The following is a 20610-nucleotide window of genomic DNA, read 5'->3' as shown; positions in this document are numbered from 1 at the left end:
TCTATACAATTTAATTTTCTGTCTGCACATATTCCTCCATATCTGCATATCCAGCTGCTTAAATGATGGTGTCAAACCATTTTAATAGATCAGAAATGATGCACTTTCCTGTCTGTAAATACAGCAAGTGGGCTTGCTCTCTGTATTATTTGCAGAATCATCTCTCTTTAAGGGATGTCAAGAAGTCATACAGACCGTTCCCCTAGACCACTGTCCAGACTGTTTTGTGGTAACACATTTTCTAGCTAGCAAGTAATAATGGTGAAAACCATATAGAAATTGGGTGACCAAACAATATATGGTTAAAAATATTTTACCTGTAACAAAAGTTAAGAAAACTAAGGGTAGGAGCCATAAAACTATAGGGGAAGATGATTGATGTGGAGAGATCCCACCCTGCAGTTTGTGAAAGGACTGTGATCACTTCTTTACTCTGCCTGGGAAGAATTAAACCTCATCCTTCAGGAGAATGGCTCCCAAGAGAAGCATTTTACAAGATGTTTTGAAATGAGGTAGTCGCACATTGCCTTTGACTATTTGTGCATGCCTGGCATTTTATGTTAAAATTAGGAATAAGATGCAAGTGTCAGAGGTATCATGGCATGCTGTTGCTACAATAAAGAGTGGCGGCTGCACTCAAAACCATGAGCCACATGCACCTTGGACATTTCCTGAATGATGTTTCAGTCTAATGACATAGGCACCTTGAAGGATCAAATATTTGCATAAAACCATTTTCATTCAGTTGATTCCTAATGCAATTTGGGAACAATGGGCAGGGAAAAGTCTTTTTACAGCTTTTCTGTGCATTTGCACACTATCCTTAAAAAATTGGAACGGTTTTCAGGTCATTTCCACAACAGCTCCTATTCAAGTAATGTCCTCAACACCTAAGAAAATCCTACACAGCAATCTTGGAGCATGACAGAAAAGCAGAATACAATGAGAGAGAAAAGCCCTCCTGAGGAGCTCATAACAGCTGGGAGGTTCCCAATTGACTATCCAACTGTCTGGAAAGTCAAGAGTATCCAGTCACTAGGCCAGTGACAAAGCTGAGGATGTACACTAGAAGAAAGAGAAGAAAAAAAAAACCCAACCCACTCACACCAGAACAATTTTAATCAGATCAAAGATAAATGGCTCAATAGATGGCTACAAATTTTGTAATGTTATTACTATAGAATAATGAATAATTCTCAGTAAATTTTATGTACTATTTATTCACAAATCATCTGTGAACTTTTAGAAATTCAAACTCAATTTTTGGACAAATCTAGTATATAGTATTCTAAATAGTACTCCCAGGGTAGCTGTTTGGGAACTGGGTTATTCTGTCTAAGTTATGGCAAATCATTTTTTCCTGTAGTTGCACGATGCTGTTGCTCTCAGAATTTTTTAGCTCAAAGTTGTGTGTCCAAAATACTTGTTTTCATTAATATTTCTGTTTTGATCACATAGACATTGTTCATATTCAATAGAGGAAAAAGGCTTGTTTAGGGATCAGCACTTTGTCTCATGCCAAGATTTTAAGAATGCTTCAGAAAAATTAAATGCTAGACATCACTTTATTCTATATAGATACCTCAAATTATGGGAAAAGGATCCTGTCCAGTGTTTTACCGAGAAGAAAGGGACTATAGGGCATGTGAAGAAAGAAAGCATTTTATAGAAATATACTTCCTGGATTAATTTTCCAAAAGTAAAAAGCATGAGGTGACAGAAGTGGTCTAAGGAATACAATAGTCTTTTTCTAGTGATAGAATAATTGATTGAACATAATTTATTGTCAGGAAGAACAGACAGCTTTTACCATAATGTACATCTCAAATTCCAAAATGGCTTTAAAACAAGAAAATAGCTACAGTTGGAAAGTCAACATTAATTGGAGTCAATGGGTATCAATCAAATTGACACAAGTAGTCACCAAATCAGGCCTTCAGAAAGCATGTTGTGTCAACTGGTAGGTAAATACTAATTCTTTACTGGTCACAATGGTACCTTTGTTAGAAACATAACGGTATGAAAGATTTTCTAGGTCAGGGGAAATCTTTGTGATTCATTTTGTTTTTTCAAAAGGAGCTGTTTAGTAAACAACTCTCCTAACACCAGTAGAAAACATGCAGCACGCTCCCTGCTTTCTTCCACACATTTCTTCAAACGACAAACTTACACCATCATTGCAACTGCTGCCTTTTTCCTTTCTAGGCATAATTCAGTAAGAGATGAAGTTGTTGAGCTAAAATGGGCCTTTAGCTGGTATATGTTCTCTTGTAATCAGTACATCACTTCATCATCTTTCACTGCACCGTTGTGTTGCCATGGCATTTTTACCCATGTAACTTAATGAATGACGTGATAAACAAAGACCACACTGCACATGAAAGAGCATATTCTTGCAGTCTGATTCTGCACAAGTTATCTTTTATTGGTTTGTAATAGGTTTGGGAAATGGATAGCATATGCTACAGAGAGCGAGCCAGACACCAACACATGCTAAGAAGTCCAGAGGGAAACAGATAATTACAAGCTTTTTGTGGATTAATCAGCCTGCAAAAACGTTGGAGTGGTGTTAAGCACCCAAACACCCATTCAGCTCCCACAAAAGGCAAGTCATCGCACCCTTAAATCAGCTGCAGTGTAATTGCCGGTTGCCTTTTCTCTTCTACCAACAGAAACGTGACCACGTATGTCTCAATAGGAGACCAAATCCACGTGCAAAGCTCCACGGCACTGGCTCCCCTGAGGGGAAGTGCAACAGCAGCACAGGGGCATTATTTCTGTCACCCCCTCCATACGAGGGGGCAGTGTATGGAGCCGCCGTGCTGGCGCCACATCAAATGTTGATTCCTGCTGCGACAAAAGGTTTGCAAATGGCAGGATGCTCTGGCATGAGCCTCTTTCGGGGCTGTTGGGACAGCAATGTACTGCAATCACAGCTGGGTTGCCTTTCTATTCGGTTCATGGTAAACCCACAAAATAGACCGTTTTCAGGGAAATAAAGTATTCAAAACAGAGTATAGCTGAAAGAACTTGTTTGGTGAAAGAAAAAGCAGATTGATTTGAAAGTGTTTAATGATTTCTTTTGGAATTCTTCCAAAATGAAGTATGATGTTTCAAGAAACACAAAAGTTTCATTTCCATTTTTAAAACGCCGTATTTTAACTTTTACTTTATAAGCAATATTTTCTTGAAATAGGTTTCTTTTAAAGCAAGATGATGTGGTTAAACAAAATATAAAATAATCTAGGGCAAAGAGGGTCTGTAACAGATCAGTCTGAATTTTTTTCCACTTTTGTCATAAAAACTTTCTTTAGACTTCAAACTGAGCTTTTTCCGCCAATTTTTTAGTTCATGCACCAATCTCCAAATTGATTACATACCTATAAACATAACAGAGAAAGTGCGCCCGGTATCATGATTGTAGGTAGGAATCAAAACTAAAACGCATACTTCACTATTTTTTCTCTCCTGTTTTTTCTTCTCCTTAACTCTCTACCCATCTTCTGTTTGTAAGTCACAGTCAAAAAATTTTTTTTCTTCATAATTTTTTAATAAAAAATTAATTAGGCTGGAAGACATAAAAGTTATTCTTACTTTAACAACTACTTCCTCTGAGTTCTAGGAAAGATTTGATTCATTTACTTCATTTGTCAGATTTTCTATGTAGGCAGATGAGGTGAGCCAAAGGTAATAAAGTAAATGTATATATCTGAAGAAACAGAGAGGAAAGGCAAGAAAATCTGCCTTTTTATTTTTAAACACGTTATATTGGTATAGAAGAATGGAGTGGGAGAGGTATTAACCCAGAAAAGAACAGATTGGGAGAAAAACAGGCAAGGGTAAATGCCATCTGTATTTGTGGTATTACATACTTAAATAATAAAATTGGATGGAAACTTTTAGTGCAAAAAAATGTGCATTCAAGTCTTCTAGGACTAGAGCAAATTGTTCTAGGAATTTTTTTTAAGTAAAAAAAATTTACTTTGGCAATTTTTTTCTTTGTTTTCTTTTTTTCCCCTATTTTTTCTATTATTTTATTTCCTTCCCCCCCACCCCAATTTATTTTAATGATTTTTTTTTTTTTTTTTAAGAAAACATTTGGGTTTGGGTCAAACTTATTAACTCTCTACTATACCAAGGAATTTAAATGTATTGGGATTATTTCAAAACCCCAGTTTATTTTTCACTTTGCCCAGCCCGGTAGAATATAGATGTTTGTCTGAAGATAATTCTAACATACAGCACTTAACACTGCACTCAGGCCCCTCTTCTCCTCCCATCAGCAGGAGTCAGGAAGGGAAGACGGAGCTGGAGGGAGCTGGGCTGCGGGCCGGCGCTGGCTGGAGGGAGCGAAGCTTCGCGGGCAGCGAGGGAAAGGCCCCGGGCTCGCCGGGACAGCCCCGGAATGGGCTTTAATGCCCTGGCCTGACGCAGGGCAGCAGGGATGTGTATTGCCCTTTGCTTCCACATCCTGGCAGAGCCAGGATTAGCTCCTGCTTCTTAAGGGAACTACAATTTCATGCGACTTCCCCGTCCATGTTACTAGACTTTCCCTCTCTTTTGTCTTTGTCCTTAGTGATCTGCCCAAAAGTTTCCAGCTGGTTATCTGATGCTAACATAATTTATGGGTTGTTTATTTCTCCCCTTTCCTATCATTAATAAAGGAGGATCACTGCTTTTATAGTTACAGTTAAAATAAATCAGTGTGTTAATTGGGATTCAGGTGGGAACCTGTAAGCATGCAGGACGGAGAGGAAAAGATCTTTAATTCGAAGTATATCCTTTTATATCTGGGGTAGGAAATTACTGCTGGGAGAACGAGGTCAAAGGAAGACTATTATTCTTGAGACTCATCACTTTAAAAATATGCTCATCTAGCCTCTGCGTAGCACTGGAGATTTTCTTTCAGCAGAAGGTGTGTGAGGTTGAAACCCTTCTGAAGCTGCAGTAACTCTGAGGGTGCTGGTCGCAGCCACTGGGGACTCGAACTCGGATGCCGTGAAGCCAAGGTGCGTGCCCTGTTCGCTTCAGACGTGTCGCTGGGGAATCGAACCCAGGCGAAAGGATACCGGACACGAACCACTGAGGCACCCAAGTCGCTTAGCCCAGCCGAAGCTCAGTCCCCCTGACGCATGCGTCATGAAGCTCTGCAAGGCCCTTTCGCTCTTCAAGAACATTACATTTCTATCACATCACAGTGATCATTAAGCCCATGTCAGTCTATTGCCAACAACCACTTTGTAACTCATTAACATGACTGAGCCTGGATGCCAACATCAGCCCCATCAAAAAAATGGGGAAATGTCTCCACAGCTGGTACAGTCCTTCAACTTTCCGAACCACTTCAAACAATTAACTCCGAAGAGTTTTGACTAAGTTTTCATAAACCATATGCTTCCCTCCTTTTCCTTCTTACAGGCATTAGATTATTTTTTATGATGTGTTCTCAGAAATCCCAGTGGTATATACATGCTGGAGTACCCACTATGCTCTCAGAAGGAATTTGGGAAGCTCACAGGGTTCCCAGTTTACGTACATGTTCTCGACAGCTTTAAATTCCAATGTGAAAGAATAGGCAGCAAGTTAGTATTCACTATCAAAGTGCTTACAGGGCAACTGTAGAAAGATGGGTTTGGAAGCAGATGCCTTTTCATTTTTAGGTTTACTTTCCGTACAGAAATGAAAAGGAAATAACTGAAGAAAAATCGTCAGATGCAACAGGTAATCACAAAGAATCTGCAGAACTTGAGACGTTCATGGTCAGTACTTGAGCCCTAGTCATTTATCTTGTCCTTAAGATGCGAAAGGAAATACCAGGTTATTGGCCATGAACCCAGTAGTCCCAGAAGATCAGAGCAGACTCTAGAAATCAAGCTTTAAGTAACCAATTTATGGAGCTTGGGAGGTGTTTATACGTGAACAAAATGCATCCTTACACGCTTTTAGAGTTCTAGAAATATCAGGTTAGCTGCACAAACAAAGCTGATCTACTCTGGCTTCCTAGGCTGCAGCTAGGCATGGTGTTTTCAGAGAGAACCAGAGCCCACACTAAAGTCCCAACTTACATCACAAGCACACCACGTTGATCCAACAACACTCTGAAGTTTAATAGTTTAGATAGCACTGTTTGGTTTGCTAGCATGGACAGGGTTTGGCATGTGCCCAGGGGATTGCTGCCCATCATGAAACTTATTTGCCTGCCACCAAACAACTTCATTCAGTGTGACTTATTCCTCCCTCATTGCTCAGTACTGTTTTTTTTCTCCCCCCATGTGAGCCTTCCCAAATATAAAGCCACACTTCAAGCATGCTCATACAGAAAATATGGAATTATTAGGAAAATCTTTAAATTTCAACAGGAAGCAGTTAAAAATCTACAGTTATTCTTTTCCAGAAATTTTTACCAAGAATGGAGCTAAGAGAACAGATAAGCAAAATATCTAAATCTGGAAAAAATAGACAAAAATTTATGCTACTTTTTCCAGTGAAGGCCATATTTGAGTAGTGATGGATGTCAGGATCTAGCCCGACAGTTCCAAAACATTTGAAACTTGTCTCTCTCTTTCAGATTTTACCCCAAAACTCCCAAATGGGCTAACAGACATCCTCATTTATTACATTGCTATTTCTTAAAGAATTTGAAACCAAATGGTTTTAATGTCTTTCCTTTTCATCAAAATTTAAATTAACACACTGAACCTTTTTAGCTAGAAAGCTGCTTTGGAATTAGATTGCAACCTGTCAACAGAAAGTGAAGAAGTCAACTACAAAAAGAGCTATTTGCATTGTTCCTCTCAAGCAGTGTTTGAAGAAAAATGGTTGTAAGAGTCAGTTAAAGGGGGGAAAGAAACCCCAACAACTTCTTATTTGAAAATACCAGCAGATGTGAAGGTTGGAAACCCAAGCAGCAAACTGTATAGCAAGACGCAAATTAAAGCCTAAGGTTTACCAAAACTCTCTGCACATGTGGAATACTAAGAAGAAACTCATACAGCAATGTAGCTGTAAGACTACACAAGAACTTTTGGTAATGCAAGATGCCCGTCCTGCTGCTGCATTTGAGCTATACTAAAAATACAACAAAATTTTTTTCGCAACTAACGAACACCATTATTTAACAACAAGTTGTCACTACTCTCCCCCAAAGTCTACCCAGCATAAAGCAAGAAAAGTACTAACCTCAGTAATGCAGCTGCTTGGAAAAACCATGTCCCCAAAGCAAAGGGTTTTTCAATTAAAATTAAGGATGCTTCAGCTAAAAACTGTCACTTCAGAGCTGCATGTGGCGCCTGCCCTCCTCACAGGCTCCTCCGGTGACTACCTTCTTGCTTCCCCGCACAGCTCAGGTCCCCTTTCTCCTGCAGGAAGGGTGGCAGCAGGGCAGAGCCAGAGCTCCCAGCAAGGGAGCAGCCTGGAAAAGGCATTCAAACCAGAGCCTCCACGTGTTAAACAGGAGGTCTGGGAGAATCACTTGATTACTGAAGTGATTTGGATGATGATTTTTTTTCAGTCATTAATAAACATTCCCTGTGGAAATCAGTTGCCTGTCAAAATATTTTTTTATTATTAATAATGTCTAGCTGAAAATCAATGTCCCTTTGATGGGAAGAGGATATGGCTTTTTTAACTAGACTCTCATTATAGATAAGCCTGTCTCTGTTTTTTTTTTTTGCTTGTACTGCTGAGCAATAACATAAAGAAATTAAACTATTTCATGCAGCCTACAAGGTCATTTGCCTAAGGAGTGAAAAATACCAGCAGGAGAATGGGAGATATTGAGGGTTTTTTAGGAGGTTGTCTGATCTGATTCTTGTTAGTGGACTTGGTCTACTATTTTCAGGGCAGCTTCATGTCAGATAAAGCACACCAAAAGCCCTTATTATTTAAAACCTGCCAAAGGGACCTTGGTTATATCTGTAGTAAGAATTCGACACACTGCTGAATTCTGAAGTTTGTTTCTGCTTCCTGAAATGAAGACAATATACTGTGCTCCTTGACACCAGTCATATTCCCATTTGTATATAGATACAGACCAGGCAGTAGATTAATAATTCAAAGCTGATTAGAAAGTAAAACATGCAGTAAGCAATCAGCTGTAATTAGGCAAAAATATATACATGATTACAGAGTGAATAAGATCTATGAATCTACTACATGTGAAATAACATGGTAATTTCATTGGAAGGGTCAAGAATGAATAGGAATCCATAAAATACCCAGCTTAAATATATTTTTTTTGTTCTTACCATCATTTATCTATTAGAAGAAATTTTTACCGAGAATATACCACAAGTATATACAATGTGTAAAAAGTCACTGTGATTTTCTTTTCTTTCATTAAAAATACTGAGTAGATTGTGTTTCGCTTCAATCTCCCTATATCAAATCGGTATACCTCAAGGCAAGTATATGACCACGTAATTGAAGCAGTAAATTGATGGCAATTAGCACATTAGCAGTGAATAGCAGCAAGTGATAGTCTTAATTGACAATGCAGTGGTTAGTAATTGATGTTAATGACTCATAAGAAGAGGAGAATAGTGACTAATAACCACAATTTTTAGTTGCTTTCCCTGCTCATAATCCTTGTACAACATTCAGGCAGATCAGCATTTACTGGGGCTGGACAGATTGCAAGAGCGCGTGCAGAATCAGGACCTAATTGGCAATACATAAAAACGAGAGACTCAGGATTTAAGTGTAGGTTTCGTGCATTACAGAGGGAGAAGTAAATACAGCTTTATACAGCTTAATAAAATAAATTACAAACTGGTCTGGTGTTCAGCTACTTAAAGAAAGCTAGTAGGTTTTTCAACACTTGCACAATTTGTAATTCTCTGACAAATTCTCATCAAATTGGAAGAATTGTGCCAGTTCTTTGCAAGGCTGAGAATTGCAAGATTGAGGAACAGCGTATGCAGTAATTAGGGGAATGTTCTCCCCTCTTCAAAATGTATTAATACATGAGGGAAAAAATAGGCATAAAAACAATGCCTATTTGAAACTTTTTAAAGTGCTGGGCTATGTTTTCTGAGCAGATGGCAGGTTTTATGCAGCCTGCCTTATCTGGGGGGCTTCCTGTCACTACAAACAACTTATGGAAACTCAGACCTCCGTGCGCTTTACCAGGCTGACTTGCACCCAGAAGAAGAATGGCAGGATTAGGAGCTTTATTTTCCTGTTACACATGCATTTTCTTTTTTGTAAAGATGTGTTTCCTGCATAAAATACTTATTGTATTGAAGAAGAAGAGGATTAATCATACTTCACAGTAAAACATACGGATAACTGTGTGGGTGGCAACAATTATCCAAAGATACCTAACACGATAACACTGAGAGATGCATAATTATAGTGTTAGACTTCACGAGAGTAGGTGATGTACAGCCACATGTATGGAATAATCCCTTCCTTAAAGAATGATGCCAAGATCTAGTTCTATATATTTTTCTACGTAAAATACGTCTTCTGTACAGCAAAGTGAAAAATGCTTAAGAATGAACTTGTTATCAAGCTTTTTATTCTTAAATACTGTGGTTCTTATACAGTATTTTAAAATCGGTTTTGAGAACAATTAAAAGCCAGTTCATGGCTCTAATATATCTGGATTCTGTGTGAGTGTTATAATCTTCAAGGCAGTCATTTCCACTGGAGTTTGAATGATAAAGGACTCCCATAAATTTTAAAAAGAACTCAATTCTCTTTATATTCCTCTTCAAGTGCTCATTACTTTGATTCAAATCATGGAGAGTGTATTTCTGCAGCCTTGACATACCTTCCCATGGCCAGTCTTTAATATACAGATCCAGATTCTCGGGTGCAGTAAATCAAAGCAGTCAACTGAAGTCAATGTATTTAGGCTGATTTCCACCGGCTGAGGGTTTAGCCCTGATCTTTGAGCTGTTGATGACTTCTTATACAAATAGCTAACTACAGGTGTACATATAACAGATTTCCCCAGCACTGCTAATACATGATGGTTCACCTTGAGATGAATTCATAAGGCACAGGACCTTTGTTAGTACTACACTGAACATATTTTCTTTCCACTATCAGGAGAAGAGATTTTTTGGGCTTTTTTTCTGCAGTTATAGATATAGGGAAAGAGATGGAAATTCTTTGTGCTACGGAGCTGTAGGAATAAATATTTATGGTTTTTTTTCTCCAGAGGAGATCACCCCTGGGGGAGTAGTGTGCTTCTGTGGTTGAAGAAGAGTCTGGTGGTAACAGGTTTTACTGTAATATGTCTTTCTGCTTAGATTTTGAGGAAGATATAGGAAGGTAGATTATTAAGAAAAAAGAGAATAGGTATAGCTAAGAGATCACTCCTAGTTGAAGAAGCACGTATAAAAAAATTTTCTTAAGCATACAAAGCATGTAATATGTGATATCCATTTCTCCTCTGAAAAAAAAAAAAAAAAAGAGGAAAAAATTACCCTTCCACCAGTAGTCTTTACAGGAATTTCTAACAATTATGAACTACCGGGTGAGAACAGCTGAAGAAACAAGTTAATAAGACTTTTGCAACAATTTTCAGAAAGTGGAATACTACGCATGGAGTGCTGGACTTCAGCTCATTGAAGATGACATGAATTCTGGGGATGCTCAGGCACAGACGTAATTTTGCTCCCATTCAATCAATGCTCAAATACAGTAAGAGTTACATAAGAATATCTTCAGCAGAAATCACAGGAACAGGGTTTCCAAAAAGACAGGTATCTGTCACACAGAGTGAAGAAGGAGTTGTGTATTACACAGCTATAAAACTGCTGTGTGATGAAGGAACATCTATTTTGCTTGGCTACTGGTTACAAACAGAAAGAAATCTCAAGTTTCTGTAGTCTACCAGGTAACACAAATGACTGAAGCATCTTGAAAGAAAGTCATGTCAACCCTTAAAAGATAAGAGAAACAAGAAGTCTTCTGGTGCTCCTCTGATTTTATTTTGAATTTTTATTCTCAGCAGTGGAATCCTATTCTGCAGTTGAAAACAGACTTTCAAATAACTACTTTTTTCCTTTATTGGTACATTTCTTAACCTATCTAAGGCAGAACTGTGAGAGAAGAGAGAAACTGTTTAGCTAGGAAAAGGAAAATACAATCTGCAAATTTTCCCTTCAAGCATGTTTTATTTTGTACAGTGCTGTACAGTACCTCAGTCCCTGCAGAGCAGTGTGATTTTGGAGATCACTCGGGGTTCACATGTGGGCTGACTCCGATGCCCCCACTCACGTGAGCTGGACGGCGTGATACCTGTTCCCGCGCGTGCTGGAGCAGCGACACCTCCCAACAGCGCCAGCCTGGGGGGGCAGAGCTTCCCTTTGCTTGTTTAACACCAGTGCTGAGGTACAGAGCCCTGTTCTATGAATTACAATGTCTGGGCAAAGAGTTTGCACCAGGAGTTTCGTTGCTTGCAAATCTTATGCTGAGGACAGCCAAGGAGTGAAGATGCCAGATTTTTAGCTGGTGTAATTTACTGTTAGTCCATTAGCTTCCAAAGAGCTATGCTGGTTCAGGCCCTCTGACTGAGTCTCCTGTAAATCTGACGACTATGTCAGAAAGTTCCACTTGAAAAAATGGACCCTACCTGATACATTTTGCAGCTATGGATTGCTTTCCCCAATGTCTGTAACAAATTTTTATTGATGTGATGGGAGCCAAGGACCTGAAGCAAATTCCATTTCTGCTACTGATTAAAAGAAAAGGAATGAAGGGGGGAAGGAGAGAGAAAACCTAAGAGTTCAGTAAAATTTTTAAGTATTAATCTTGCAGTGATTCTATTAGCTGTATACTGAAAATAAACACAATATAATGGAAATATATCCCACTGACTCTGTGTCCAGTTCCTCTCTGCTTGTTGCATTTTCTTGGAATTATTCATTCCCTCTGATCACAAAGACACTTAAAGTAATTTGCAGACAGATAAATAAATACAAGAAATCTGAATTTGCATACTATTTGAATTTATGAGTTTTATAAATCTATTTTGTGTAAAACTAATTACTATAATGATTGCAGAGTAAGAAGCAACACCATACAAGTCTTAATTCAAACAACATTTTTGTTATAAACTCCTGTTCTAATTTTCGAGGTTCACTGAATAACTAGAATTCTTTGCAGCTGTAGTAAAGTGCCTCATATATAATGTATAGATCACATCCTCTTGCCATTTTTCACAGGTGCCTGGCTATTACACAGTTTAGAATTCATTCATAGTGCCTATTAGAGGTCTTTATATGTAACTGGCTTCCTTTCTTGAATATTTATAGCTTTTATGAGGCATTTATGGGTAGACCCAACAAGAGTTTCAGAGGAAATACTGGGAAATACTTCTGTATAACATCATTAATATACTGTTCTTTGATGGTAATGGCCACAAATGTCATCTAATTGCTATTCTGATACATTGTCTAAGCTTTGTATTGATAGGAAAACTCAGAGGCAATAGGGCGCCTCTCCAGTCTAGAAAGTATTCTTGGAAGCAATTTGGCTCCTACAGAAAGTAACAAATTTCAGTCTAGATATTAACTATTAAAGTCAAGATATCTGTACCTATGATTATCTGTGGGTTGCATCAAAGGTTACAAATATGTGAATGGAGGTGAAAAACAAAACCTAGATTGTGTAAAAAATATTTGTAAACCAGATTACGCGAAGAGAGGTTAACTGGGCTCATGTGGTGACAAAGACAGTCCTAAGAGAACAATCAATATTAAGAATACTAATGACACATGATATGAAAGAGAGAAACACTATTTTGTAGAATTGTATGTAATAGTGAGATTAAAATATTAAACAATATTTGCCAGCAAATTCAGAAAGGCAATGCTCCTTATCAGAGATACCCAGAGGGTAAAAGACAACATCTGCTCATTCTAATAATGCTATATTCATCAGTGGAGTCATCAAGATTATAAGAAAATGATGCATTTTCCTACTCTACAATCATTATGTATTTATGTTACAAAGGAGGACAGAAGATATCTATTATTTCCAGCTTTGTTTCATGCAGGTTTATGGATTTACCTCTTCAGGTGGTTTTGATTTTGATGGTATTTTTTAAAGAGAAAAAAGTATAATGTAATTAATATTTGTATGAAAGCATAAAGCAGAGTCATTTTTTTCCCCATCCGGAAGTACTACAGTGAGAGCGCTGCATGCATAGGGAGCTGCTAATCAGCAGGCTGTAAAGCAGAAAATTATGGCACCCACAGTATTTGAATCACACAGTTGGCCAATAATAACTGGATTATGAGATGAATTTGGATATCGGCTAAGACCTTTAACAGATTAAATAAACAGTATTTAAATTGCTACAAACAAGAAATAGTAGAACCATAGGAAGAGTTTCTACAAGTGGAAAGTGGTTATGCATGTATGCTGTAAGACAACACACTTACTCTCTTTCATTCTTGCTCTCTCTATCTGAAAATGACAATGATCTTTTAATACTTTCTAGATAGGTCATTAATAAATAAGATGCAAAATTTTGTGTAATTGCTGATATGGAGGATGAATAAATTTACTCTTTTAAGTTCATTACATAATTTACAAGAATGAAAAAATTTAAAATAGCGTTTGCTTAATTTTGGAGGAAAATATTAAGGGCTTTTTGTATATCCTTCCCTTGGCCCCTTAAACCACTCACTGTACTTTCACACCGCTCCCCACTGGTGGGATGAGACTCCTCTCTGGAGTGGCTCCTGGCATCTGGAACAGCTTTTCTGCAACTTCTATGCTTCACCAGTTCCATCTATTTTTATATCCCATCTCTTCTCCCTTGACTAGCTCTTTTAATTTCTCTCCATCTGCTTTTTATATTAACTTTATAACTCCATATAACATTTGTGATGCAGTTTGCATGAAAAACACCAGCTACCCCAAATAATATTGAAGCTTACTGTTAACCCTGTTGAATGGATTTGCTACTATGGAATGCTAGTTCCTCCTCTGGTGCATACACGAGCAGCTTCATTGACAGCAGTCATAGTGGAAAATCTGAACATTTTAATATTTCAGTGTTAATCCTCAAGATGGAGAGCTGATTGCACTACCTATTGGGCAAACATATAAAACAAGAAAGTAGAGCTTGCAGCCAAAAAATGTAAAATGTTTATGAGCACACTCATGGAAATGATAGAAGAAGAGGCATACAGAAAGTCTTTTTCTTTATGCAGTACAAGGCTATATGTAGAATATGGATTGTTGGCTAACTAATTACACTGGATCTGTTTTGTATTGCCTGTGCGGGACAGAAATCCTAGTTAATGGAAACTGCCTGAGTCCAGTACTGCAATACGCAGTTTTTTAAATACTCTAATTTGGTTCAGCATGTTATAGATCTTAATATTATATGAATGAACCCCACTTTATACAGAAAATATCTTTATCTTTCAATTTACTAAAACGTGTATGGACAAAGTTTACAAGAGGTTCCAGGAAGATCATTCACCATCTACAGTACTGCGAGTGTTTTAATGCAATTAACTTCAATAAAGATCAGTGGACTCAACCTAACCAATTGTAACTGTCCAGTCAACTATGTAATGAACATAAAGGGATAAAAATTGATATAGTCTGTGTAGCCTGATTTTTGCATGTTTTGGACATCTGTTAATGTTTCAGTTGGAGAAAGAGGCAAATACTCCTCAAGTTTTTACACTTTTTGATGGGTAATCCAATGAAAATTATTTATTACAGGTAACAAATCTTCAAGGCCATGTAACTTGTATTGCACCTATACTGACCTACTGCACAACATATCAAGAGCAGTGTCAAATGCCATATGTATATTGCCTTGAGTATCGAGCAATGCCAGTTTTTCTTTTCAATATTGTTGAAATTCATTTCATCTAACATCAGTATACTAAAAATCTATTAATGTGTCACACACATAGTGAACACAAATTGAGCTAGCATAAGATTTACATCGCATCACTATAGCATTATTATGCCCCTAACTGAGCCAAAACGAACTCCTAATGCTATTGACAAATGTTTCAGATCTCATATGTATTTCTTCCTGAATGCTCTTCTATCCACCATCTCAGAGCTGTTTTCACTGTAAGTCAAGTCAATGCATTAAATCTGCAAGAGTGGCGTTCTAACCACACTAGAAAATCTCCTCAACCTTTGTAAGAAAATTCCTGAAAGAAATCCAGGTGTGTTGATAATTGCTTCTCTAAAATGTATGTAAAATAGCCTGTAAAAATCAAAGACAACATCAATCTTTCCATTATTCTCTGTCTGTCTTTGGGAATAGTAACATGGAGTCTAAATACCATCTCTTTGCTCAGTCATTCAGGTCTCTTCATATGTTTTCCTTCTATATGTGCTCACAGGTTTAAAACTTATTTATACCTCTTCTTTTCAAAATGCCATGGATGAAAGTTTCTTCGCTTGTCTTTTTTGGCAGTACTTCAAAATGTCCAGCTTAACCTGTTAAGACATAGTTTATGAACTTCAGCAAGTGGCAGAAGCCAACTACTGAAACTGAAATCAGTTAGGCTAAAGAATTAAGGAGTTTTCAATTTTTCAGATCTGACAACAGTAGAAAATTGGGCTTAGAGAGATTCTGAGAGATCATCAAATCACAGACAGGACCAGCTGTTCCTGAACCACCCTTGACAGATGTTTCTCTTACCTGCTTGTAATGTCTCCAGTGATGGAGAGTCCACAGCTTCCCTCAGCAATTTATTCCAATGATCACCTTTCCTAACTGTTAGAAAGGTTTACTTCTTTAAGTTTTAAATATCTCTTACTGCAATTTAGATTCATTACTACTTTGTTGAATACACAGTAAATATGGAAAACAGACTATTTGCTTCTTTGAAGTGACCTTTTAGGCATTTGAAACTTTTATCTCCCTTTGGTCTACACTGTCTTGACAAAATAGCACCCATTCCTTCAATCTTTCCTGTTAGGTCATGTTTTTCTGAAGTGGAGGAGAAAGATGGAATTAACATTTTGGTAACTGATGTTAGAATATGCCAGTCATACTGCTTGGGTGTTGTTTGATTTGGAGAGTGAAGAGGTTTACTCATGGACAGGGTGAGCGTTACCGTCATCGTTGCTCTCCCTTGTGTAGAGAAGGACTCATGACTTTCTTCAGTGAGGACCAAAAGCTAGACCAAGGCTATTTGCCTTTTAGAAGCTATTGATGTTGCCTTTCCCTAACAAGTATAGGCTATTTTTATAATATTCTATAGTATTTTGGTAGTAGAGAGCAAATGGAAAAATACTTTCCTTCTATAATAGTTTTGTTATGTACTTCCTTCTCACTCTTTGTCAGCATTTTTCATACGGATTAAATATTCATTTAATTTCATCATTTTTTTCTTCATTTTCATCTCACGTGCTCACTATGTCTGGTTTCATAAACTGTTGTCATGGAAATCAGACAGATGTCAAAAACTTGGCTCTATCATCTAACTGTGTGACCACACAAGAGAAAGACAGAATAAACCCCATCAAAAGTTTTGCAGGTTAAAGCAAAACAAGCACACAATAATGAGTTAAAAAACAAAAGACTACCTTTTACATATAACTGTGCTCTCATTATTGCTATGGAAAAATGACAATTTGCAGGTATTGCTTTCAGTACTCATTTTTGTTTATTATTTTATGTGTTGAAAGTTAAAGGCTTCTGAGCTCTACCCCATGTATCCATTAGTGCTGTTCCACACAGACTGTAAAACGAGCACTGACTGTGTAGGGAGCATCCCCATATGAATTGTTTATACAGTTAGGTTTCTGCAGGTGTTCACTGAGCACAAACCTAGCAAGTAGCATAAGAGGTTTCTCATAAATGTTAAACCATCAGAACATCATTATCAGGATAATAAAAGGAATAAAACCAGAGGTCATTCACTAAATGCCCAGGATGGTGGGCAGAGGACCTATTGCTATTATAAAAAGAAATGACATTTCAGTTTTTGTTTACAGCTACACAATCTCACTGAATGTAATGAGGTTCAACTTCATTAAACTGAGGTTGAAGTCCTATGATGTTTAGTCAGAATCTGTGTTTTGCCTAAATGTCTGCCAATATATTTTTAAGCTTAGCTGAGGAATAGGGTGAAAATCTAATTTCAAGATAAAATAGCATCAAATGATGCCAGTGCTAAGACTGCAAACCTAGGCACCTTTAAGAACCTGTGCTTGTTGTTCAGGATACAATACTCTTACCATCAAGACATTTATCATATCAGTGTCCACACAAGCAAACTAAGGAAGGTTGGGCTTTTAATGGCAGTATCTAGCCTCCTCTATTGAGGGTGTCACCTTCCATCTGTATGTTAGTACAACATTTTTTCAACTGGTTAATAACTTTATTCCCTTATATATTTCTTATCAAGCTACGACTAAGTATAGAATGAGTCCTTTACGCTTGTTACAAAAGTAATCCATTTGATATCTGCTCACACATCTATTTAAAAATGTCAGCCAACCAAATGAATACATATAAAATAATGCTGGATCTACATAAACTTACACAGGAAAGCTGCAGTGCTTCCTTGTTGTTATGTTGCTTTTTGGAGAGGATATGTATATTCTGAGTGGAATGGGTACCATTTGATTCTGCTTTGGAAAGTAAGAGTGTAAATTGAGCATATCAGCTCTAGACTTTTCAGTGGACTCTCTGAGCATACTTTAGAAACATACAGATTTTTTTAGGATGTAAAAACACATCTGTATTTTGGTTAGTGTAGTTAGTCAAACAGGGAAATGAAAAAAGGAAGGGAAAGGAAGAAAGAAGAACAGAAGAAGGGAAGAAAAGGAAAGAACAGAAAAAAAGAAAGAATGAACAAATCAAGCCAGCTTGAGTCTCAGATCTTAGGATGAATTTGCTGAGTCTGGGTGTTGAAGAAACAACCTTGAATTATAAATTGAATACATGTGTACAGGAATCACTGAGAGACGATAGACATAAAACTCTGTGACCACACTTCCACAGAATCACTTCAGATGAGAGCAGCATTTTCCATATCACAAGATCTGCAGAATATTGTATATGAGACCCTACCTTCAGGCTATCATCACTGATATACTGAAAACTACTTTATGCCATCTATATTTACTACACAAATTGCTCTGCATTCAAACTAGCATAAGTATGATGACAACTATAGAGTGTCTACCAGTATTTTAATATTTTAAACAGCAGAATGAATAGTAGCTTTTCAGTATTAATTCACATTGCAGCAACAACATTAGCTGGAGAAGGGTAAAATTAACTTATGTTACTTATGCTGAAATTACATTGAATCGCAAACAGTGCTTTTGGAAGGCTGAGAAGCTGAATAATTTTGAATAAATTATTGATGATTTTAAAAGCCTTTTGTATTGATTACAGGTTATGCTCTTGGATTAAAAGAGTGCAACTGAGTCCTGTCAGAGTCTTTAAAAGTCAGAGTTCATCAGTGTAAACAAGTGCCACCATCCTGTGATAATCCACATCAGCCAAAGAGGAACAAAGTGGTAAAAGTACCTTGCTTCACAGCTTAGGACTCTTTTGTTTATTATTATATTATTAAAAAAAATTTTATTCTAGTACTATATAAAATAAAATTATGCAAGAGTACTAAAGATACCACAAGTTGTTCTCAGTCAGCATTTGATCGTGTTGAGTATGAACGCGTTGAGCAACATCTCTGCGGCTCTGCAATCAAAGGAACTACTTAAGTAGTGAGGTGCTATGCAATGCGAGCAAGAGAATGGCACACTCCCTAATAATATTTAGCTCATATATTTTTCTTCAGCCCACTTTCAGACTGCTTACCGACTGGGTTTCAAACAGTGCTGCATTAGCTCTGCATTGTTATAAACCTATTGGCAGTATTACCACAGGCTGTTCCCAGTTTACTTCTGGATAATTAAAGTATCCTGTTACTAACTATGTTTTGTTTCTCATTCTGTCTCTTCATACAGTGTGCTGTGGTCATGTTCATTTCACCCTAGAGGTCTTTAGCAAATTTCTGTAATTACTTCTCCAGATCTCTTGTTCATTCATTCTAACTGAAATTATCTCTGAACATTAGTTCCATTTGCTAAATCTGTTCTTGCTTTATTAACTTTAATCAAACTAATATATACTGCTAAATGAAAGGTGGTCTAGGATGCCCATACCTGGCTCAGCCCTCTTCCCAGGAGTAAACACCCTCTTGAAACAGTGACACGAGTTAATTTTGCAATTATCAGAATATAATTTGGCTGCTGTCATTTCAGTTATTGAATAGTTACCAGTAAAGCCACTTAAAAGCTGCATTGCTGCTGCAAAATAAATATGAAAAAAATTCTATGTATAGTCACCTGAATTTCAAAGTAAGTTTACTCTGCAGTGGAGATTGCATCTCCACTAATGTTTGCTTTTCATGAAGTTTTGAGTGAAAGCAAATTCAGCTGGGCAAAGTATACTCCCTACTCATGGAGAGGTGTGAGTAGAAAAAAGGGAAAAAGAAAGGGTATGGCTTTCATTTGTATTTATTTTTAGAATCTTTAAGGTGTACAAATTCTATGCTATTGAGTTAATACAAATGACTGGTTGAACACTTTATAACTCACATCACTGCTAAGGAAAATTTTTCCAATAGAAAAAACATAAGAAATATGACAGCCTAAAAATTCCTCATTAAAATCAACCTAACTAGACCTCTAAAATCATTTTGACTTCAATTAGTCTGCTCTTCTATGTCAAATACACATTAATGGCCCAATCCTGTTCCCATGGAAATCAGCAGAGATATTGCCCCTTATCTGAACAGAACTGAAAATGTGAGCTCAACAGTCAAGCCAGAGAACTGTGAAGAACAGATAAAAGCTGAGGCTCAAGCCCAGGTTTTCAGGAAGTGTTCAAACTAAGAAAATTACAATTTAAAAAGGTGGTTTTCTATATGGAAATATACAAAATACATACATCAGATACTTTTGTCAAGGATTGTGATGGTATTTGATACATATATTAGAATTGCTGGTGTTGGGCAGAGCGGGGTATAGGAAGAACGGTAGAACTTAATTGAAATTACACTCTTCGTTGTATATTAGAATTATTAAATAGAAATATTTAATAATATGATGGGAGGAGATGTCCTCCTTTGTGCCATGATAAGTAGAATGAGCTTACAAGTAGTTACTTGTATTTTTGAAAATGATAAAACTATTGCTAAAGCACAGCGATTATACATATATAAGGTATGGATTAGATTCTGCCCTTGCCAGTCAAAATGGAAATCTTATATGATAAGACAGATGGGAAACAGTTAGCACAGAACCAGTCTCTTGACAACCAAACCCCTTGCTATTCACAGTCCTGTCACTAGAATCATGTACTATGAGGTTTCTTAATCAACCAGCCAACGAATAAGCTGTGAAGAAATTTAGTAGTGAGCTAATAGGTTTTTTTCAGGTTCTGGGTCATTTTCCGGTTTTGCAAAATAGGCAGAAATGTGAATTTAAGCAACTTTGTCAAATCTGAGGCAATTATCAGTTCTGGGATACAAATGTTGAAATCTGAAGACCAGTAGAGGAAGAAGCTTTGCTATAAACTGATAGATGCTGCAGCTCAGTGAACATCTAACTGATCATACAGGAACGTAGAAGTGGTTCTCCTGA

The sequence above is a fragment of the Apteryx mantelli genome, chromosome 12 (genome assembly GCF_036417845.1).
Source record: "Apteryx mantelli isolate bAptMan1 chromosome 12, bAptMan1.hap1, whole genome shotgun sequence".
Classification (NCBI taxonomy): Eukaryota; Metazoa; Chordata; class Aves; order Apterygiformes; family Apterygidae; genus Apteryx; species Apteryx mantelli.
This window is presented reverse-complemented; position numbering follows the sequence as displayed.